This window comes from Gouania willdenowi, chromosome 13 (genome assembly GCF_900634775.1).
Source record: "Gouania willdenowi chromosome 13, fGouWil2.1, whole genome shotgun sequence".
In the NCBI taxonomy this organism is placed as follows: domain Eukaryota; kingdom Metazoa; phylum Chordata; class Actinopteri; order Blenniiformes; family Gobiesocidae; genus Gouania; species Gouania willdenowi.
In genome coordinates this window covers 40,959,306-40,983,859 of record NC_041056.1, presented here as the reverse complement: position 1 = coordinate 40,983,859, position 24,554 = coordinate 40,959,306, and the positions used below count along the sequence as shown (strand labels likewise).

The following is a 24,554-nucleotide window of genomic DNA, read 5'->3' as shown; positions in this document are numbered from 1 at the left end:
CTCTTTGTTCTGGTTAAGACCCGAGCTGCAGCGTTCTGAACCAGCTGTAGCTGTTTGATGCTCTTTTGGGGGATTCCTGTCAGAAGACCATTACAATAGTCCAGTCTGCTGGAGATAAAAGCATGGACCACTTTCTCCTGATCTTTCTGAGTCATTAAACCTTTCACTCTGGAGATGTTCTTTAGGTGGTAGAAGATGTTTTTGTGATAGATTTGATCTGATGCTGAATGTAAGATCTGAGTCAATCAGAACACCAAGGTTTTTGACTTGGTCTTTAGCTTCTAAAGATCCAGACTCAGATACTTGCTGACAGCAGTCCTCTTTTCCATGTTACCAAAGACAATCACCTCCATCTTGTCATGGTTTAGTTGAAGGAAGTTTTCACTCATCCAGCAGTTTATTTTTTCTAAGCAGTCACACAACACCTCAATGGGACCATAGTCATCTGGGTTCAGTGATAGATATAGTTGTGTGTCATCTGCGTAGCTCTGATAATCAACCTTACAGTTCTGTAAAATTTGTCCTAAAGGAAGCATATAAAGGCTAAACAGAAGAGGTCCAAGAACAGAGCCCTGAGGAACCCCACAGGACATTGGTAATCTGTCAGATTCAAAGTTTCCAATGCTTACAAAATAACTTCGCTCCTCCAAGTATGACTTAAACCATTACTTTAACATTTAGTCCAACCCATGTTTACAATCTATGTAACTACATTGTATGATCTACAGTGTCAAATGCAGCACTTAGATCCAACAGAATGAGAACAGATACTTTTCCTGAATCAGTGTTCAACCTTATGTCATTGATCACTTTGATCAGAGCAGTTTCTGTGCTGTGATGAGAACGAAAACCTGACTGAAATTTATCAAATATTTTGTTGAATGTTAAGAATTGACTCAGTTGGTTGAAGACCACCTTCTCAATGATCTTGGCCATGAATGGAAGGTTGCTGATTGGTCTATAGTTAGCCAGTATAGAGGCATCCAGTGTTCTCTTTTTTAACAGAGGTTTCACAGCAGCTACTTTCAGGGATTTTGGTACGGTAAATGGTAAATGGTAAATTGACTTGATTTATATAGCGCTTTATTGCCACACTGAAGCAGTCTCAAAGCGCTTTACATATCAGCTCATTCACCCAATCACTCTCACATTCACATACCAGTGGGACAGGACTGCCATGCAAGGTGCTTGTCGACCACTGGGAGCAACTTAGGGTTCAGTGTCTTGCCCAAGGACACTTCGACACATAGTCAGGTACTGGGATCGAACTCCAAACCTCTCGATCAGAAGACGACCCACTACCACCTGAGCCACGGTCGCCCGTAAGTCGCAGACTTATTTTGTACAGTTCTAGATGAATTTGGAGTTTTGTTGATCTCCATTTACGCTCAGCTCTTCTACAGTCAGATTTCAAATTCTGCATTATCTCAGTCCTCCTCCAAGGTGTTTTCTGTGTGTTTGGTTTTCTCTTAGTTTTGATTGGAGCCACCACATCTATGACATTACAGACTTTTCTATTATACTCATCCAGAAGATCATCAACTGTCTCAGCACTCAATGTTGGTGTCATTGCTATGGCTTCTATAAACTGTGCACTTCTGTTCTCATTTATGTACCTTTTCTTTAAACACACAGAAGTAGGGGGAACAGATGTTACAATCTCTAGATTAAAAAAGAAACAGAAATGATCAGATAGAGGTAAGTCTCTTACATCAACAGCAGAGATATCAACACCTTTAGAGATAACCAGATCCAAAGTGTGACCTTGAGTGTGTGTCGGACCAGTCACATGTTGTGTAAGACCAAAAGTATCCATTAAAGAATACAGTTCTTTGGCAGTTTTGTCCATGTTATTGTCTACATGAATATTTAAGTCACCTGTTATTATTAAAAAGTTGTATTCAGTGCATACAACTGACAGAAGTTCAGCAAACTCATCCATGAATTCTCCAGAATATTTTGGGGGTCTATAAATGACTAAAAACAGAACTCTTGAATCACCCTTCAGTAAGAATGACATATATTCAAAGGAGATAAAATCCCCAAATATTATTTCTTTGCACTGAAATATTGATTTAAAAATGGCAGCAACTCCACCACCTTTCCTGGAAGTACGACACTTATTGAAATAAATAAAGTCTTGTGGTGAACTTTCATTGAGAATAGTATTACTGATACCATCATTCAACCACGTTTCATTAAGAAATAAAAAGTCCAAGTGATGTGTCAAAATAATATCATTACTTAGTAGTGACTTGTTAACAAGAGATCTAACATTAAGAAGAGCTAATTTTAAAGACTTTACTGGAGACACTGGTGGACTTTTTGTATGACATGAGCTTTTTGCTTTTCTTTAATTTCACAATTTTACCTGTGTTACCTGTCACCACAGGAATTAAAGAAGCTGCATTAACTCCATAGGGCCCTGACTTTTTCTGGTTGTTCCTAAAAATAGAGCTATTGCAGTCTAGACCCAGCACACATCAGACCTGTGTCGCTCTAAGATGAACACAGCTGGCCTGAGGAGAAGAGTGATCCTGGGCCTGGTATCGTCGAGGAGGGATGGGTGGTGCAGATTGGTTCTTTAGAGGAGATAAGATGGGACCATGGTGGGGTAAAGGGTGGGGTGTCAGTCTTGTGCCAGCCAGAACCAGCTCGTTCATCTGGGCAGTTAAATCCAAGAAGGCAGGGGTAGGAGAGAAGCTGGATGAAGTGGAAGTAGGTGAATTTTGGGGTGAAGCAGGTGGGTCCTGAGATGTGGGGGTTGGGTTGACCTCTTCATTTTGGCGATTTTTATTTCTTGCTGGAAGCTCATCGACTCCATGTTCTTTCCTTGTTGTTTTGTTCTCCGATGGTACATGTTGTCCTCTGTCTTTATCAGAACTGATAGCAGTGTGACTGGTGAAGTAAAACAAGTTGGATGTGAAGAGTTTTACTCCAGCCTTGTTTAGACACAGTCCATCTGCTCTAAAAAGATGACGACGTTCCCAAAAAATAGGAAAATTTTCTATAAAATTTAGTGAAAGGGCAGCACAAGCCGAAGACAGAAATTTATTCAAAGAGTAAATCCTTGAGAATTTCAGATCTCCTTTGTGGACTGGAGGTATCGGGCCACTGATGAACACTTTAGGCTGCAAACAGCTCACAGTTTTTAGCAGATGGGTGAAATCCAGCTTTAACACCTCAGACTCCTCCTTGGCTAAATCATTTAACCCAAAATGAATCACAACATTTTTCAAATGTGGGTAATCTGCAACGATATGCAAGATTTTGTCAGCCAGGTCTGATACTGTGTCATTAGGTAAGCAGATCACTTTCACGTTGCTGCTAAACATCTTCTGAGCATCTTTAACAGAAACGTCTCCCACTATCAGTGTGTGAGGTTGTTGCTTTGGCCTACCATGTCGCTTTTGTTTTCCTGAAGCACTTTCAATCTTCACAGTTCCAGAAGGTTGTGTGTTGACCTCATTAGAGCCAGATCCTAGGTTATTCAGCAGTGGGGCGAATCGATTACCCAGTTCTACATGAAACTGGGTTTGTGACTTGGTGATACTCCTGCCTTTAGCAGATGTCCACTTTTGTGCCTGGGCAGACAAGGGACTTGATGTTGAGGCTGCAGTCTGCGAAGCCAGTGCAGGCCAGTCCGTCTCATTATTGATATCAGGGCGCTTTGCTCGGCCCGTTAGCCTTTGAAGTGGATATGACTTTTTCTTGGGCTTAGCTCCCAGAGTATTCCAAGGAGGACTCGCACCTGTTGGCTTATCAACGGGAACAGGATCCTCCCTAGGCCTGATAGCTTTGTTAGCACGGGCTGGTAGCGAGTTAGCTTTATCCACTCCGCTGTTTTGAAACAGCGGCACAGTCGTATCATTATCATACCCACAGGCATCATATTACCATTGAGATCATCTGACGTGTTTGTGATCCAATGCGACGCAGCGGTTGGACAACAGTGGACTACCACCTTGAATTAACTATTCCTGTAATCAGAGAAGGAAGTGACGTAGCGGCCCCAGTGAGTGTTTGAAACAGCTGAAACAGCTGACTGACTCCGCTGCTGCTGTGATAAACACACACTGTGGAGCAGCGTTTGTCTGACTCACAATCACAATAGCCATATGTTGTACTGTAATGTGCAGTTTTGTGGCTGAAAACAATCACGATTGTGTTGATAGGAAAAGAAAATTGCTACAGTGATCAGCTGTTGTGTGTTAGTGTTACCGTTTATTAAACCAAATTTCAGTTTCCTGTGTGATGTAGTTCCTGAGATATTGGAAGCTGAAAATAGAAGAAAAATAAGGACACATGAAAATCGAGACCCTCACTAAATTGGCCATATCTCAAAAAGTATTCATGGAATCAAACTAAAAATGTACAAAGTGCCTATTGAATAATCACGGAACAACTTTAGTAAAAATGTCAGAATTTCTTGAGACCACAGTGCGTGGTCCATTTGTTGAAATTATATGCAACAACCCACTGGTGAACAAAAGTTCAAAAATAAATTGTTGTGATGCCTTTAGCATCACAGACTGTTTCATAGTAACGCCACCATGAACCATGTGATGATGTTTGATGTTCCATCAGTTCCCTACACCCTGTCATTGTTCCATTGTTAGATTTACTCTGTTCTTCACCCTATCATCTTCTGTCCCTGCATGTCCTTCCCATCGGGATCACTTTGCTCTTTCCTGCATAAAAAACAGAAAGTGATGACGTCTTATTTACAGCAGGGTTCACCCTGAGGGGCTCCACATCTGAAACACATCAAAACCATCAAATATGAATAAACTCAACAAAAAAACAATAAAAATACACATTTCCTGAGCGCACACACACATAACTCTCCATAGCGAGGGAGACACTGTGTGTTTCATGTATGAATTATGTTTATTAGTGTTCTGTATCCACGTTATTTTACGGGGTCTTGGCGACCCTGAGAGTCCCAGCTGAAAAGTAAACACATGATGAGATAGATGCTTGTCTCTATGCATGTGGTCACTGTGTGCATGTGGATGTCTTGAATAGTGTTCTTCTTTGACAGGCCATAAAAACAAGGTTAATGTTATCTTATTTCACACATCTCCGAGGAAACCTCCGAGACTCGCTCGTTTCAGCTGCTCTTATTACTTTTCATTAGGCTAATGTGACGGATTGGGGGATTTACAACAAGGGAGAGAACACACATACACACACACACACACACACACACACACACACACACACACACACACACACACACACACACACTACACATTCATCATACAAGCAGAGAAAAAGAGATTACGGAGCCAAGCTCTGCTCAAAAATCTTATTCTTAGGCATTCTTGGGCATGTTATTGTAGATTTATTCCCATAATTCCTTGGACTGTAACTTTCCAAATATATGAGCTACTTCTAGTGTGTTTTTATACATTTAGTTTAAGTGTTGAGGCCTCAACTGTTGCACAAAGAGCAATAGAAACAAAACTTCAATTATTTTAGCTATTTATGACAAGAGATTATATGCCTGTAATCAACATATAAAATACAATTCTGCTAACTATTGTTATTGTGGGACGATTAGGGTTGCAAAATTCCAAGAATCTTCTTAATTAAAAATTAGATTTAACGAGAATGTATGGGAGAATTAAAAAACTGAAGGTTGGCCCTCATCAGGGAAGTTAAATATTGTTGGGAAAATATGTTTTTGCATCATCAAACAAACATATTTCATACAAGTATACTTGAAAATATCTATTAGGTATTGAAGCCACGCCTCCACCAAGAAAAGGCCATTTTTTGTGTCATTGTATTTTATTTAAAAACAATCGTATCAGTAAGAATGAAGTAAAAACTCATCTATGCATCCAACTATGAAACTCCACATCCCGTATATTGTATCTGAGTATTTTGTATTGTGAGTAGGAGTGTGTAAGGAACCTTACGATTCAATTTGATTATGATTCAGGGTGCAAAGAATCCATGGCTACTTCATACCTTTAAACAAGGTATATGTGTCGGTATCCATTAATTATTGTAATCAAACAATTATATTTCCAATTATCTTTTATTTATGTTACATCAGAAAATAGTGATCATAAAAATAGTGATCATATTACAAATTACTTTTTGAGCTATTTCAATCTGATTCAGTAAAAATAAATAATGACTTCCAAACAAAATCCTCAAGAGCTACATTAATCAGACAAGAAACTAAACAAACTAAACATTTTGTTCTGCACAATCAAAAAAGCTTTAAAAACAATATAAAACCTACAGTATTGGAATCATCATTGCTGTCTTCAATCTCAGGACTGTAAACTTTCAAGTTCAGGGCTCAAACATACTTGGACAGCCATCTGCAGCTGGTAGGCAGATGCTACGGCTAATATACATGCTAACCTTAGCTGTAGTGGCAACATGTCTGTGTATTAAGCAGATCTGGAAAACATCAGCAGCACAGGACGGAAGCTCCTTTAGCGAGGGAAGATTGCTGTTGTGCTGCTGTTGTGCCTTTTGGTGAAGGAAGCCAAAGCTACCGTGAAAACAGCCCAAACAGGAAGCCTCGGGGCTTAACAGTTACCGTAGACTCACAGTCGGTGAAGCAGCAGTTTACTGGGTTTACTTGGCTTCTATAGCATGTCCCTTGTTCCAAGGGGTGGCGGTGTTGTGCCAAAGTCTGTGATCCGAAAGAATCTGTGACCGCTGCGGCTTCTCGGCGGTAGAGAAGTAGAGTGCTACGTCAACTGCGTAAACCTCTTCGTAGCTATTCAGGAGACATTTACTCCCCCTTAAACATGGCGCTCCGGTGGGTGAAGTAAATGCAGACTGGAGAAGAATTACAAACATGTTTAAGGGGGAGTAAAGGTCCGCCGAGAAGTTACAGGGGTTGAAACTGTCGCCACCTGCGGTCAATGATTTTTTTCGAATCACAAATTTTGGCACAACAACGGCACTCGGCTGACACTCAGCTTGGCTTCGGCTCTTGGTGACATCATCGACTAGTCGGCATCGACTCAAATAGTATGCACAGTCGACCTTTAAAATATGAAGTCGTTCAACCCCTAGTCGATACAATGCCGAGCAGTGTTTTGTGTCATCCGCGATTTTAACTTTCATTCCACAAGCAGAAATCGTGTTCCTGTCATTTGGTTATTTTTAAAAACAATTGTTTTTGAACATTTATGAATCGTTATTGAATCATCAAGTGTCGCATCGCAACATCATGAGCCCTATATCGTATTTCATATTGCATCATCAGTCGACTATTTCATTGCACCCTTGGTCAATATATATAAATCATACCTGCAGAACCATGCTTTTTTTCCCTACGTCTGCATATGTCGTTATAGGTTAGCATGTTCTAAAAATAAATCACGAGTATCTGATGGCCCGTCAATGTTCACAGGGTCACACGATTTGATTATTTTTATTTCTCCTCTCTATCTCTCTTTGTGTGTTGGTGGGGAAATCTGGATGTGTTTCACTGCACGGCTGATCTTATGCCAAACTCCTTGTACTCCACACACACACACACACACACACACACACACACACACACACACACACACACACACACACACACACACACACACACACACACACACACACACACACACACACACACACACACACACACACACACACACACACACACAGGGTTTGGCACCTCACCTTTTCCTTTTGTCGAAGTTTCCCTCTACGTTTAATGGGTGGCAGTAAAATCACTTCTTTCTCTCTCTCTCTCTGTTTAACGTTGTCTTTTGACTCTCTCCGTCTCCTTCTCCATCGCCATTTGCTCTCCAGACCTCAATGTTTGTTTCCATCTTTCCTTTTCTTCTCCCTCTTACAGTAAACACCTGCATGCTCTTCAGATGGAGAAGCAGGATGAATGGAGCTGCTGAGAGAGTGTTGACAGCTCTGAAGAGATCCTCTTTAAACACAGGACTGGAAGTGTGTGTGTGTGTGTGTTTGTGTGCGAGTCGAGGGTTTTCACTCAATGAAAATCTACATTTTCATTCAGGCGCTGTTGCTCATTTACAGTGTCATGAAAGCAATTGCTCAGCTTTGCAATCGATCATGAGTTTTTTGGTGAAACCCTGTCATCGTGTTGGATTACAGAGGGTTCACGCTGCAGTAAATCAAGTGCTGATGGAAGAGTGTGTAACCCAACAAGTCTTTCCACAGGATGTAGCCATTGTTTTCATGTTTCAGCGTTTAGTATTCATGCTGCTTTCCAAAGAATACAAGTTTTTAAGATTGATTTCCATCCCTGCAGGCACTCACTGGTTTGTTTCTGTAACGATGGAGTTGGACAAGTTAGAATTTGCTTAATATGGGTAATCAATCACAATGACAAATGTGGTGTATTTATGTCTTTGATAAAGTTTCTTTATTCATGTGTTGAGCTACAATAAAAAAGGAAGACGTTTTAGTAAAGACGAGTGGACAGTGACTAACTTTAGCTTAGAAACAGCTCTTATCAAAGTGATCAATGACATCAGGTTGCACAGATTGGAAACATGGGTTGGACTAAATGGAAAAGTAATGCAATGGTTTAAGTTCTACTTGGAGGAGCAACGTTATTTTGTATTACACACTTTAAATGTTAAAGATGAACAATGTCCTGTGGGGTTCCTCAGGGCTCTGTTCTTGCACCCCTTCTGTTTTGCCTTTATATGCTTCCTTTAGGACAAATTCTACAGAACTGTAAAGTTGGTTATTAGAGCTACACAGATGACACTTAACTATATCAATGAGTGAACCCAGATGATTTGTTTTTATTCAAGGAACAATGCATATTAAAAACAGGAAAATGCTAAGTACCTATGAATATGCAGGATTGTAGCCAAGGCTAATTTCAATCATCAGTCCCCCGCTGGATCAAAAACCTCAGTCATTATCCACACAGTACATTGAATTCAATACATCACCAACATCCAAGCTCACTCTCATATACTCTTAAAGTGTTGGCATCCAACTTTAAAATGACAAGCACATGTATATTCACTTACACTACACAAACACTGCATACTCACACGATATGAAACATCTATGTACACATCTGAATACGAATATAAATGCAGTTCCCAGCTCATGTAGAAAAGTGCAAGGTTTTGTTCAGTTGTGTGGACAGTTTTGATTGGCCAACATCCATGATTTGAGTTGGTTGGAAAAGGAGTTAATGTAAGAGTTGAGAGCTCTCGTATTGTTGTTGGGATGGTGTTCCGTGTTTGAGAAGCGCAATATGAGAATACAGTCTGTGAAATCCCGTCAAGAAAAACCACTTCTGGACAGTCACCTCTGGAGCTTGCTTTTGTGGGTCAGTTTTGATTGTTTTTTGTGACACAACTCTGTAGTTGAGCAGGGGCCAGTCCATGAAGAATTTTATATACAAGGGTAGAATCATGTTTTCACAGCTTAGTATACTGTGTTTCTTTAAGATGACTATGGTTCCATAGAGGTGTTAAAAAGGTAAACTGCAGGATGATTGAAAACTTCCTTCAACTAAATCATGATCAGATGGAAGTGATTGTCTTTGGTAACAGAGAAAAGAGCACATTCAGTTTCCATCTTTAAAAGATAAAGACCAAGTCCAGAACCTTGGTGTTCTGATGGACTCAGATCTGACATTCAGCAGTCAGATCAAATGGTCTTCATCAAACATCTGCAAGTACAGCTGGTTCAGAACAAATAGGTCAGAGGTCATTACTTCAGTTTTATAGTCTTTCCACTGGCTCCCAGTTAGCCTTTAAAGGTATTATATCATGCTAATCAACTTTTTTGAGCTTTTAATCTTACAATGTTAATTCCTTCCAAAAACACCTCCAAAGTATTATTGGGGATCCTTCCTGCATCTCTGAGAAATCCTCAATAATCCTGCTCTCTGAGTTGTTTCTCCAAACTCTTCTGAAAAACGAACGGTCTGTTCCGAACTGACGTCACAACGTTTGAACCGTCCCCTCCAAGAAGTGCCTGCTGCCGAAGCCGTGTCTCCACAGTGAACATACACGCCCTCTTTTTACCTTGTTTACCTATATTTTCTATTCTAGGTGTGTTCCTTTATTTCTTATAAACATGGATGTCCTAACTGAACTATTTATTCTGCAATCTTTGCAATCGTGTCGGGAGTTACTGCTCGGTCGGAGCCACCTGAGATCAGCTGTTAGCACTCCGCATCAATGCTATGCCAGCCTATGCACCGAGACCCAACATCCCCCGTGAACTGAAGAGGAAACACAGGGCCAAAGCCCTGAGCAAGTAAGATAAGATGTCAGCCTGTCCGCCCATCCGTCATCATGGAGCAAAATCAGAGCAAACGAGACCTAGAGCGTTTTAACTGCTCTAAGATCTGTCGGTGAGAACACACCCTTAAAGAAAAGAAGGTTCCAGTGGATCTTTACCTCTGAGCTGAAGTCTAATCAGATTACACTTGTATTGGAAATCACTAATACGCCTTCTCACACTCTCGGAAATATCACTCTCGTTCAGTTCTTGCGGATGAGGTCAAAGGTAAAGAGGGATAAACTCACCATGGCTGACAACGAGTCTGACAGAGATTTAGATTATTTTTTTCCTGTTGGAGCGTTGATTCCGTGATTTTTTTGCGTAATCGTGGTATCGGTCTCTAAGGCAGAAATGCAGAATTAGCTGCTAAAGCTAATGCTGCTCATGCGCTGAAAATTCATCTGATCAGTGCTGTTTCACTTATCGGTCTGTCATCTTACGCACTTCCTTCAAATTTGTGAATTGAATTATAATAATAGCTTCATAAAAATAATCATGGATGTAGTTAGTGAATGTGTACCTCATAAATTTACTTTTCAAAGTGAGAATTCAAACTGTCCTTTTCGCACTCGGAAATCTCATTAATACATTGTATTTATAAGCGATTTTCAAAAACTCAAAGGCACTTTACAGTTGTTAAAACAACTACACAAGTCAAAAGGAGAAACTAGTAACAACAATAAAAGTAAATACAGAAAATACATACCAGTCATAAGTTGAAAGCTTGTAGAAGGAGTGGGAAAGTAGAGGAGGTCAGTCCCTTTGATACTGATCTTCCCATTGGTTTTACAAAAGTGCTCAGATCAGCGGAAAGCCATGGCCCTTCCGAGTCCAAATATGTGTGTCATTCCCGGGTGGAGTCCGAATTACACCCGCTGGAGGCCCTGGCAGTCGGTTCTCACCGTTCAGAGACTAAGTCCCATCAATGGGAGAAGGAGTGTGGAAGCAGAGGAGATCTGATGCTTTGATGCTCCTTATCCCATCAGTTTTATAAAAGTGCTCAGATGTGTGCATCATTAGAGTTTGAATTGTGGAGACCCAGGTAGTTGGTGTTTTTGTCAACCAGGGCTCACCTGTGTGGAAGCAAGGGGACTGCCCCTGCTTGAATACTGCTGCTCCCTTCGGTTTATAAAGGTGCTTGGATCGGCCGAAAGTGGCATCAGCGGAAAACCCTTCTTCTTACTTTTCAGAAATTCACTTTGTAACACTGTCATTACTCCACTATTGAAACTTCTTCTAAGCTGCTAAACAGATCCCCCCAACCCCGGCCCCCATCAGTCATCATCTTTGGACGTCCAACATTTGAAGCGTCTGAGGCATCAGAGCCAAACCCTAGTGATTATTGACCGCCGCTCACTTACTTTGCTGAATGCTACAATGAAAGCAGCCTGAGCTTTTATTTTGGCGGCGTGCTCCACAACGTGTCAGTGATATGATTTACAGCAGCTCTTAATACATCCGCTCCCTCTCAAATATGTAATGGAGCAAATTAATGCAGTGGTTTCAGGGGGAGACGCTGAGAATTGAAAACCCATTTAATCAACCTTTGTTCATCTCTGTCATTTTTCTCCGTTCTGCTCCATCGTGGGCCAGCCTTGGCCCCTCCCCCTCCCCACTGCCTCACCCGTGTGACTTTGAGATGGGGCAAAGATGAAGACGAGCAGGGGAGGATGTGGATGGTGTAGCTGGGAACAGCTCATGTTTAGCTAGACTTCATATTTCAGCTTTGCTAAGGTAATGCACAGCAATTTTCATCATTGGCACAAAGTCATGGCAAATATGAAGCCATAGCTTCCAATTGCTGCTTCTCAAAACGACATTAATCATCATTAATTGGGTTTCAGTGAGTTACAGCCTGGATTCGGGATGGATTCTCTTCATCTGGAGCCAAAAAAAGCCCAAGAGACGTCCAATGGATGGATTAGGACGAGCGATCCATCATAAATCAGTATTATTCTTCTAATCAGGAACTCATGAGGGAGCTCTGCTCGAGTGCTTAATCAGACCATCAGTCTGAGGTTTTTTTTTCAGGTGGTGAACCAATGCAGATCAGCTGAACTTTGGATGAGGACAGGGCAGAGATGAGAAGCTGCACCTCATTCCACACTCTGTTCTTCTCATCCATCTTCAAATATTCATCCAGATGTATCAACCTGAGCCAACTAGAGAGGTGAAGATAATGATTCTTGGAACTGAAAACAGAAGAAAACAAAGGCTCAAGTCATGCTCTTGGTTATCACATGACCAGCACATGGTGAAGAAGTGGGGGGGTTGAACTCCCACCCCTGGATTGTCGGTGGCAAGCACCAGAAGGACAAGGGAGTCAGAGAGAGTAAAAGGTTTTTGGCACCCGGAGCAGTCTGCTGTGAAGGAAGCAGAAAACTTGTGGCTTTACATGTATCAGGGTTATTTATTATGTTAATAAATCTAGTCATCTGTGTGAGGTGATGAAAGAAATAGATTTGCACAATATAAACGGGTAATGGAAACACCTGAATTTCGAAAAAGCACTCAATTATCACAAAAAAGTTTTTACACTTTCATGGGGAGGTGTTTTAGACGTTTTGATATTGAAATGTGTGGCAAAAGCGCCATGGTAACACTTTTTCCATAAATACACACATATATATATATATGGTCACATGATGCGGTACGTGTAAACAGAAGAGGAGTCCGGGACATTTCTTAGTAGTGTACTTTAAGAATCTTACTGCAACATTAGACGTAAAACGACAAAGGAGGTTCTGTGATTTCATGGGAGGCTCTTGCCCAAAACAGCCTTCAATGAAAACACATTTAAAGCGAAATTATACTTTGTCGACCTTTAGAAATATCACTTTTATTTTGTGAAAATCTGTAATGGAAACCCAGCTAGAGACCTATGTCCAGGTGATTGGAAACACCAGCTTTAAAAGTTCTACGCTGACACATGCTTGATGCCTCGCTAACAGCTAATCTGGTTAGCTAAATGTTACATGTTAATAGCATGTTGTGCACCGACCCCAGTGGCGCTGCCGTCTTATTAGTCTCCTGTCATTAGCGTTAGCATGCCTGCCATCTGCTGCCCCGCCTCCCTCAGGCCTATCCAGGCTGTTGGTGTGACTTCCCATGAAACAAATGCTTATTGAAAACATCACTGCTATGAAATACAGCCATCATGCAGCATCTTACACTAACGTTTAGTTTTTCATGTCACGAGGATGAGAAAAGACCAAAGTAATTGATCAAAATTAGAGATTTACCATTGGGTGTTTTCTTCCACAAGTAAATTATATCAAGGGAAGTATTTGAAAATCAGGTATTAGAAAGTTACATGCTGTAAATGAATGGCATGTTTTCCTTGTTGTTGCGTAAACAGTAGAGCTGTCCCCCAAATGATAATTTTTTTTTAACGATTAATTGAGCGATTAATTTTTCACGTAGCAATTATTTAACATCACTTGATCATTGTTTCTATTCATACAATAAGGATATCAAACATTCTGTTGTTAACATTTCATTGTTTATTGAACATTTCTTTATTTAAACACGTAAACACTGCTTTGCAGGTCATTGCACAAGAAAGGATATTCAAAATATCCTCCTAGGGTGTTACAAGGTCTCTGTTTTTATCTTTTAAAATAACTTTTCAACACTGCTTTTTCTATTACTTTAAAGAGGAAAAAGACTAAGCACAATAATATTCACAGTAGCAAAACAGTTTCAGCAAAATTCAATCCGCTGTCCACACCATGCATATATTTATTTTAAGATACTACCACCGTCTCAGAGGCTCAACTTCAAAAATATTTAAATTAGTATGATGTTATTGCATTTAATTAGTAATATCAATACTAATAATATGATATTAATTTAGTTATTTTGAAGTTGAGCCTCTGGCTGTAGTATATTAAAGGGGCAGTATTATGAAAAAATATTTTTTAATGGCTTTTATATAGTTACAACACTGTAGATGTGTCTAAGTTGCACTAAGAGTGTTTGTTAAAACTAGTTGATCTGGCCAAGCCAGTGACCTCCGGGAATAGGCCGGATGACAACCATAAACAGTATGGCGACTGCTGGAGAGACAGCTGATAACTGGAAAGACAGCAACCGGGCAGAGAGGGTCAGCAACCCAAACTGCGGCTCCCATGAAGGGGGCACCCATAGGCAAGCTACAGAAAACTCTACTGAATTATACCCCCAGGGGTGGCCAAGAGGGGGGGAGAATGAACACCCTAACAGGACGAACAAACAGGACGAACCATGCTAATGAAAAAACAACAAGTGCAGTCTGTTCATGTGGCAAAGTTTGCAAGAACCAGCATGTCCTGAAGATCCACCAGGCCAAAACTAAATGTTTGACAGGGAAGCAGGTGGAGCAACGCACAGGTCTATTACCTGGTGAGACACAGGAGGAGCCCGGCAAGGAGTCAACCACAGTGCCAAGACCCTCCATGCTCCACAAGCCCCACCTTGTGTCAGGCATTCAGAACACCGGTGGGTCATGTGGCCTGCTGCCAACAAGGAAAGAGATTGGCTCCAGTTTGACGAGGACCTGAACCAAGTCCTTGAAGCTACTGCAAAGGACCAGACGTTGTGGACGATAGCTGCAATGATCATAAGCATTGGTGCGAAAAGGTTTGGCATAAAGCAACAACAGCCAACCAGAGGTCAAGGGGAGCAAAACAGAAGGGAGGTGAAGATTAGCCAGCTTCGGCAGGAGCTTAGACTGCTTGGGCGGCAGTTTAAGCAGGCAAGGGAGGAGGAGAAGGCCGAGCTGGCAGAGCTTCGCAGTATCCTGAAGAAAAAAACTCACCACCCTTCGTCAAGCCAAGTGGCATAGGAGGGGGGGCAAGGAAAGGGCTAGGAAACGTGCAGCCTTCATCTCAAATCCCTTTGGCTTCACCAAAAAGGTCCTTGGGCAGAAAAGAAGTGGCCACCTTGCCTGTACTGAAGATGAGGTTAACAAGTTCCTCAGTACCACCTATAGTGACAGTGCAAGAGAGGAGCATCTTGGGCCATGCAGGGCCTTGATAACTCCGCCAGAACGCACCTCGGCATTTAACATTAAGGAGTCAACTTTGAAAGAAGTTGAGGAGGTTGTCAAAGCTGCGAGAACCAGTTCAGCCCCATGTCCAAGTGGGGTGCCATATGTTGTCTACAAGAGATGCCCCAGACTCTTAAAGCGACTGTGGACAATCCTTAAAGTCATCTGGAGAAAGGGGAAGGTGGCACAGCAGTGGAGACATTCAGAGGGTGTCTGGATTCCAAAGGAGGAAAGCTCAAGTATCATCGAGCAGTTCAGGGTTATCTCACTCCTCAGTGTTGAGGGCAAGATATTCTATAGTATCATTGCCCGGCGCATGACAGAGTTCCTTCTGAGGAACACCTACATTAACACCTTGGTGCAGAAAGGCGGAGTCCCAAAGGTCCCAGGATGCATTGAGCATACAGGAGTTGTTACCAAGCTGATCTGGGAGGCACGTGAAGGCAAGGGAGACCTGGCAGTCCTTTGGCTTTATCTTCCCAATGCCTACGGGTCTATTTCACACAAGCTGGTGGAAACCTCGCTTGAACGACACCACGTTTCAGGCAAGATCAGGGACCTCATACTGGACTATTACAGCTGCTTCAGTTTGAGAGTCACCTCTGGAACAGTAACATTTATATTTCATCGGCTTGAGAAGGGCATTATTACCGGATGCACTATTTTGGTGATATTGTTTGCCTTGGCCATGAATATGGTGGTGAAGTCAGCAGAGGTGGAGTGCAGAGGCCCACTCACCAACTCCGGTATGCGGCAGCCCCCAATCAGACCATTAATGGATGGTCTGACAGTGACTTCAACATCAGTTCCGGGCTGCAGATGGATCCAGCAAGGCCTTGAGCATCTCATTAGCTGGGCACAGATGAACTTCAAGCCAGCCAAGTCCAGGTCCCTGGTTGTGAGGAGGGGGAAGGTCATCGACCAGTTTCTCTTCTCGAAAGGATGTGTCCCATCTGTGGGAGAGAAGCCAGTTAAGAGCCTGGACAAGATTTATGACTGCATCTCTGCATGACCGCAGCACTCCGATCAACAACAGAGGAGTTGGGAACCTGGCTGACAGCGGTGGATAAGTCGGGGCTTCCAGGCAAGTTTAAAGCCTGGATTTACCAACATGGGATCTTGCCACGACTCCTCTGGCCACTGCTGGTCTATGACGTCCCAATGACCATCGAGTACTTCGAGAGGAAGTTCAGCTGTTTCCTCCAGAAGTGGTTGGGCTTACCACAAAGTCTCAGCAGCATTGCCAACAAACTAAAACTGCCCTTCAGTAGTCTGACGGAGGAGTTTATGGTTCCCCGAGCAAGAGAGGTGCTGCTGTATAAGGACTCCAGCAATATCAAAGTCTCCTAGGCAGGCATAGAAGTGAGAACCGGCAGGAAGTGGAAGGCTCATGAGGCAGTCAACCAGGCTGAGGCTCGGTTGCGACACAGCAAGCTGCTGGGAACAGTGGCATCCGGACCGGTTGGTCCCGGAAGCAATCCAAGACCTCAATACAACAAGTCCCAAGAAAAGGAAAGGCGTCAGCTGATCCAGGAGGAGGTCCGAGCGGAGGTGGAGGAAGCTCGCTGCGGTAAACAGTAGGGATGTGGCAGCAGGGTGCATGGACCCGATGGGATAAGGCAGCTGACCAGAAGATCTTGTGGACAGAGCTACGGAGATCTCTTCTGCTGGAGCTTGGCCAAGACCCCACTGTGCCCTCTCTGCCAGAAAGCTGGATCACTGGAGCACATCCAGAGCTGCTGCCCGCGGGCACTTGGAGATGGAAGTTACCGCTGGCGCCACAACCAAGCGCTACAAGTTATTGCAGAGGTCATCAGCACAGGGATCTCCACCAGCAAGCACCAACAACCAACAAGGCAGTCCATCGCCTTTGTTAGGGCTGGGGAGAAGCCACAGCAGCACCGGAGTCAAGAAGGGGGGCTGCTGGCAACAGCTTGGGACTGGCAGCTAATGGTCGACCTAGGAAAACAGCTCTAGTTCCCAGAGAACATTGCGGTGACCACACTCTGGCCAGACTTAGTCATGGTGTCTGAAACAACGAGGCAAGTGGTCCAGCTGGAGCTGACTGTTCCCTAGGAAGACCTGATGGAGGAGGCCTTTGAAAGGAAGAGGGCCAAGTATGAGGAGCTGGTGGGCGGATGCTGAAGAAGGGGATGGAGGACCCGATGCAACCCCGTCAAGATTGGGTGCAGAGCATTTGTCGGCTAGATTCTCATCAGGGCACTCAGGATGTTTGGAGTGAAGGGACTGCAGAACAGGAAAGCCATCAGAAAAGGCGTCAAGATGGCTGTGGATCAAGCAGGGAGGTTCCGTGGGCCACATAAGCTACTTAGACACAAGCCGGGGCCTGATCAACCTTGGCTGGGTCACCTGGGCAAGGGTGTCTGTTGTGAGACCCGAAACACCCAATGAACCCAGGATACAACACTGATGATGTGTCTAAGTTGCACTAAGAGTGTTTGTTAAAACTAGTGATATACATTACTTTTATGGAATCACAGGAGTGCCAAAATTAAAAGGAAATGCATGTGGAAATATAAAGCGAAACATAATACAAATTTCGAAATAAATAGAGAATCAATAATAACAATGTGGAAATATAAAGAGAATCAATGATGAACAAATATTCAAATGTAGTATATTCTTTTTCCATTTTCCTTTTTCCATTTTGTCATTGCTTTTATTGTTTTGTCTTTGTCTTTTCCATTTGCGTTTTGACATTGCTTTTACTTCACGACTCAAGCTGTCGGTAAAAGCATTGTCAAATCAGTGACCCGCCCACAGCAAGGGATTACACAGTATTTACAGGATAAACAAAGCATACAAACATGAGAGCTCACAGTTAATGATGGCAGGTGTAAGTGTTCATCAGCCATTCCCTGGTAGTGAGTTCAACTCTCTAACGGACCAGGCGGACTGACTGAAGGTGCTCTTATGCAGAGGGATCACACAGTCACCTCTCACAGAGCCTCTAGTGACCCGCTCGCTAATGAGTCCTGCAAGGGGGGCAGGAGCCAAACTATGTGTTGCTTTGTACATCAAGCATAGATGTGCAAATTTGTGAAGATCTGGCCAACTTAAAAAACGGTACTTTTCCAGAATCCAGCAGTGATGGTGACAGTGATCCCCAAGACGGCATCTTCTGGTGTGAAGTGTCTGCTGTAGACTAAGTACTGCCAATTTTAATAGTAAACATTGGTCCTTCATCCTGCCGAATAGTCTGAACCCATTTTTGTCTAGCTTCACCGTTAACAGGGAAGTAGTGGAACGATAGATAAGGCTGCTTTTGGGCAATACAAGAACAGCCAGATATGCTACAAGAACTCTTGCTCGTTGCATGCGCAATCTTTGTTGTTTACTTGTTGCCTTGACCACAACAGGAAGTAGGTTTCCACAACGATTGTGTATTTCCGGTACAAAACACGGAAGTTGTGTAAAGTCTATACTGGACCTTTAAAAATCACATTTTTGTTCATTGCTGTTGTATTTGTGTGCTATGCTATCTGGCTTTTGCATAGTCTAGAAGGTTGAAGAGTGAAACACTTTTAAAGACTGTGTGCGGGATTTATTTAGCATGTGTTGCACCTTGGGACTCACGCTGATCCTAATTCTGATGCTCACGTCTTTATTGTTGATGTAAGTTCTTCTAATTCGTCCTAAGGATTTGGTGGCTTAGCGGCTAAATTTGCGGTGCATTACCGCCACCAGTCAACAGGCGTGGGACAACCTATATATTTAGGACGACGCATCACAAATCAATGTCGGCTCTGGTGCTCACTTTGTAGGAACACTTTTATCCTTTAGGCAGGATGACTCAGCTTTTCCTCTAGCTCTCATATTTAGTTTCTGATCCCTGGGGAGAGACGGTGACAGCAGTGGAGAAGGATGTCCAAAGATCAAGCTGTCTGCCTCTGATTGGACACTGGCTGAGGTAGATAGTGTTACATCAAACCAGAGGGAGGTTAAAAGATACGACTGAGTGAGAGAAAGAGAGATCCAACATGGAGGCCACTGCTAGGTTTTTAAACTATCAAACAAGCATCAACCAACAGTCAGAATGGAGGACCTGGAAGATTTCATAGTATTTTCCTAAGTGCGCTAAGCAGGATTGTTCCAATTTACTTATTTTTTTTATTTATTTTTTTTTATTTCCGACATGGTTACATTCACTTTTTTTTTTTTACATTTTTTTTTTTTTTTTTTTTTTTTGTACATGCCGAAAAAGGAGACAAGAGAAGCAGTTTGCTTATCTGGGTCGCGTCCCCTGTTTGACCATCGCAAATTTACCTGGGTTTACATGTCTCTCTGGTCAAACATTCTTGAATTGTTCTGAACAGTCCTTTTTTGTGTATTCTCATCTGTAGTCAGTGTTGTCTTTTTTTTTTTTTTATTTATTTTTTTATTTTATTCCTCCTCCTCTCTATCGTTGTTTGTGTTGGCCTTGTTCCCTGCCAGACGTTGTTAGCATTCCTCCAGTTCAAGAATAGTTCCTCTTTCGAAGGTGTTTGGAAGGTTTTTCCCTTTTCATCCATAATGTCACCACTCGGGAATGTCTCTTTTGGACACACAAGTTTGCAGCTTGTTTTGTCTCTACATCAAGGTTAATCCAGCTGTTGTTAGTTCTATTGGCAGTGTTGCATTTTTCACTGTTAGATTTAACTTGTATAAACACATTATTATATCTTAGTTCATAAGCAAGGTAGTAATTTCATTGTACAGGAAAACGTGTTTCTAACCGCACATATGACAATAAACACTTTGAATTTAAATTTAATGTAATCCTTAATCACCCCACCACCTAGCAATTGAAATGAATAAATGACAGACCTTTTTTACTCTTGGTTTCCACATTTAATTCAGTCTCCGTAAAATAATCACAGTCTGAGTTTTGTTTCAGTGTTTATATAGATCTGGGTCCATATCTATGATTACCGTCAGTAATGTTGTTGTTTAGGTGGATCCTTCGTATTTTCCCAAGTCTTCCATCGTTTTGATGAGGATTGGTTTTCCGTTCTCTTCTCCCAGTGGTGTGTTGTAAATCCTGCAGTTCCTTGTCCACATTTTTAGAATCTTTCCTCCTTTTTTTATTTGGCGTGCCTTCCATGTGATGCTTGCATTTTTTTTTTGTCAGGCTTTCATTAATAAAAACCTTCGTTTCCTTCAGCTTTCTTCCTTGCTTCAGTAGTTCTCCTTTGAATTTCATATTCGTGAAGGTTATTTTTACAGCTCTGTTATCATTTTTCTTTGGCAGGAGATGGCAGGAGTTGATGTTGTCAGGGTTCAGGACAATGTCCTTCGACTCCAGGTAGTCAATGACCTGTTGTTCAATCTATTTTGTTTCTTCGTCACTCGCGTAACTCCTGGGTTTTATCTTTAGGCCTGTGATGATGACATCTTTCTCTCTTTCCTTTTGTTCCAACTCTTTAACCCTGGCGTTCAATAATTTTATCTCTTCAGCATTTCTTTCATTCTTTTCTTTCAGTACCTTTGCTTCGCTTTGTAGGTTTTCCAGTGAGTTTTCCAGCGTCTTTTCCAACGACTTTATCTTGGCAGATAGGTTTCGTAGACCCTCGCGTATCATCTCCTTGACCTCTTCCAAACCCGAATTGGGTTCTGAAGGGCCTCCCTGCGGTTTTCTCACCATTTTCCTTCAGTCTTGGGCCCATTTACTCACCACCACCACTATGATGCCTTCAAAGAGAGAGAAAATCAACTCCTCGACGGACACATCAGACCTCGATGGACATCGAGCTCAGTGTTTTAAAGGATTCAGTTGAGATTTTTACATATTGTGCTTTGTAAGAGACTCCTTGTTTTTTTTCTGTCAGATATATTTAAATGAAAACTAAAATTAAAGAGAGAATGATTTTGTAAGGCCTGTACTATGAAACAGAATATTAACACATTCACATAACTCTGTTGGTTTCAGTCTGGCTCCAGTGACTGGGACAGAGGTTCAGACCAATCACAGACATGGAGGAACTGTGTAGACTTACAGTATGTCACAATTGAAGAACAATTCTTTAAAAATATGAAGAATTAAAATCCAAAATTCACAGAAAAAACAGGAAGAAAATAACACAGGCAGATAATTGAGTGTTTTTTGCTTAAATTAGTGAGATTATGCAATATGAATTGATGGGATAATACATTGAATAAACTGATCAGTTTCACCTTGTCTGTGGTTTTGATGCTCAGCCTACATCATAAGAATAACCATATTTGTATTTTATATTATCGTAGCTCTCAGCGTCACCACATAATACAGGGATGAATGAATGAATATATGAATGAATGGATCAGATGTTTTACCAGCTGATTAATGTTGGTCAGTCTATCAGATATAAATCTATGTTTCCTATAGGATGTCATGGGAAATAAAAGATAAATATTCTCTCTCCTGTCAGTGTCACATCAAATCCACACAGAGACGTGTTCACAATGATCCTCCTTTTATTGGACAGGTCTTTTTTCTAAGAGAACTGATTGGTCAGAAGGCGGGACTTTCATACTTGTTCAGTTTCTAACCAGAACAAAACCTACTCCTGACCAGGTTATGTGTTAAGCCTAAGTAACCATGGTAATTTAGCCCCATATAAGAGGATATCCAGTGTCATAGTACAGGCCCTAACTGTTCAATCTTACGTTAGGTTTTTAAAATTGATGTTTATGGTCTTGCTTCATGCTTTGATCTCCAGCAGACTAGACTATTGTAAAGGTCTTCTGACAGGAATCCCCCAGAAACGCTAAAAACATCTACAGAACCAGAACAAACAGCACATTAGTCTGGTTTTAAAGTCTTTCCACTGGCTCCCAGTCAGCCTCAGAGGAGACTGTAAAGTTCTGCTGCTGGTGTATTAATGCATGAATGAGTTTGGTCCAGAATACATCAGTGAGATGTTAGTCAGGTATGAACCCAGCAGGTCTCTCACATCTATGGACACAGGTCAGATAGTGGAGCCCAGAGCTCACAGTAAACATTTTAGTTGTTATGCTGCAAAGAAGTGGAACAAACTGAAGTCAGCATCACTTGGAACATTTTTAAATCCAAGTTAAAGGCACTCTTTTTTTCTCTACTGTGTATGACTGAGAGGGAGATTTTTAATCATGTCATTGTTGATTTAATGTGTTTACTGCTGATTTTAATGTTCATATTGATTTTTAGGCTGTGGTCTTGGGTACTATACGTCCTCATTCAGGTGTAACACTGCCATTGCTTTTGAATAATTTGTCCAAAAAGTGTTTCATAGCCTTTGTTAGAAAAATCTGGTGATGGTCACAATAAAAGAAAATAACACATGTACACTCGTCTTGAAGATGTTTCACTATATCAGATAGAGACATGGAAATAAAAAGACAAAGCAAGAGATATGACTAGAGGGACAGAGGGATGTCTGTGTGTGTATGTGTGTGTGCAACAGAGAAACAACGTCTGATAATGAAGAAGTCCTAAACTAAGACAGAGCTGTAAAAGTGAAGAACTCTCCAACCTCAAATCAGCTTCTGTGGCCACACTTTTATGACTTAATTTACCTGAAGTTTCAGGACAATCTCGTCTGCTCTTCTTACGCTCTTAAAAAAACACTTTCCAGTGTCCCTGCGGACCTCGTGATCTTCCTCTCCCTGCAGGTCAGAACAGAATGGCTTTAGTGTTGGTCTTCATCACTCCTCACCTCTCAGAGGAAAGGCTAGAGACTGCACTGAAGAGCAGGAAAGGAGGAAGAGGAAGAGGAGGAGGAGGATCCTTGAGTGAGTGGATGAAGGTAAAATCATGGGTTTTAGATTAGAAGAAGAGATTGAGCTGCGTTATTAACGTGATTTAAAACATGAGATGAGAGAAGTTCAAGATAATCGTAAAGGAAGAAGAGATGAGGATGAGCTGGTGAAACACATCCTGTTACAGAACTGTTTAAAGACCGTAGATAAGTCGCTGTGGTCAATAAGATGCTCCTTTACTTCAAAACAGATAAAAAAAATTGTGATTTAAAATCTGGAAAATAATGTATCCCAGTCCACTGCATGGAGGAGGACATCATAGGTTTAAACCCAACTCGATGACTCTCTGAGTATTTGTTTTTTTTTTCTTTTTCCCATTTTGTTAGATATTTAAAATATGTGGTAGGAGTAAATTCTGTCTTTGTCTGTGTGTTAGTCCACTGCAACTAGATGCATGATACGTTGGTATACCTCTAGTTAAAGCTGTGTGATTAATCAATATAAAATTTAAATCAAATTATTTATTGAGGGCGATTTAAAAAAAAGTCAAAAATGGAAAATCGATTAGATTTTCCATTTACGAGGGAAATCACGGCATGTGGGGCACGCTTATCAGATCTGGTGCGGGAAAGAGCGCACCGAGGGGAGTGAGAGAGCGTACACACTCAGGGCAGCACCCAATAGACCCATTTCATGTGACATATGCATACTAAATTAGGTGCACGGGCGCGCAGACTCGGTGCAAAACAACCGGAGAACTGCATTATTGCACAAATAGGACTACCAACAATCCAGGACTTGCTGTAAAATTTACAACATATCAGCTGGTGGACACACTTTACAGAACATAGACACACACACACACACACACACACACACACACACACACACACACACACACACACACACACACACACAGAGCGAGCGCTGAAACATTCCGGATAAAGTAAAAATCAGCCGGTTTATTAAACAGCATCGTAGCCAAATAACCACGTTAAGTTTGTTCAGAAGCGATTGTGTCAACGTAATCGCTACTGAGGTGATGGTGCACGGGAGCGCATGGAGAGCTATTTCAGTCTGGATCAGGTTAAAAGTGACCATAAAAAGCTGTAAATGGACTGATATACAGACATGGGACAGTGAAGAGGAGACTTAATGTAGAGATGGAAACTCATCCGTTGAAACTGATCAAAATACGTGGAAATACACAAAAACCTTCATTAATAGGAGTACAGCAGCTCTCCTACCTGTCTGTTCATAACAAGTAGTTATAAACATCTAGAGACTTAATGCTTTTAGCTTTTCTTCTTCAATATACACAGGGTTTTTTTTTATAATATCTGGCCAGTGAACATCTGGCCAGGAGCACACATCAGATGCTGCATGGGTCCCACAATTGTTCACCTGTACTTAAAGTGAGTTTCCTTAAATAATCCTCAGGTTACAAGCTATCTACATACTACCAACTCTGACTTTGACTTTCTCTTTAAAAAAAAAAAAAAAAAAACTTTAAATAATTAAAGCCAGTGTGTTTTTTGAA

At 41.7% G+C, this 24,554-nt stretch overlaps 1 pseudogene; it reads left to right on the top strand.

Moving 5' to 3' along the window:
- Positions 1–14,477: 14,477 nt before the first annotated feature.
- Positions 14,478–17,649, top strand: LOC114473993 (uncharacterized; annotated as a pseudogene).
- The last annotated feature ends 6,905 nt before the right edge of the window (positions 17,650–24,554 follow it).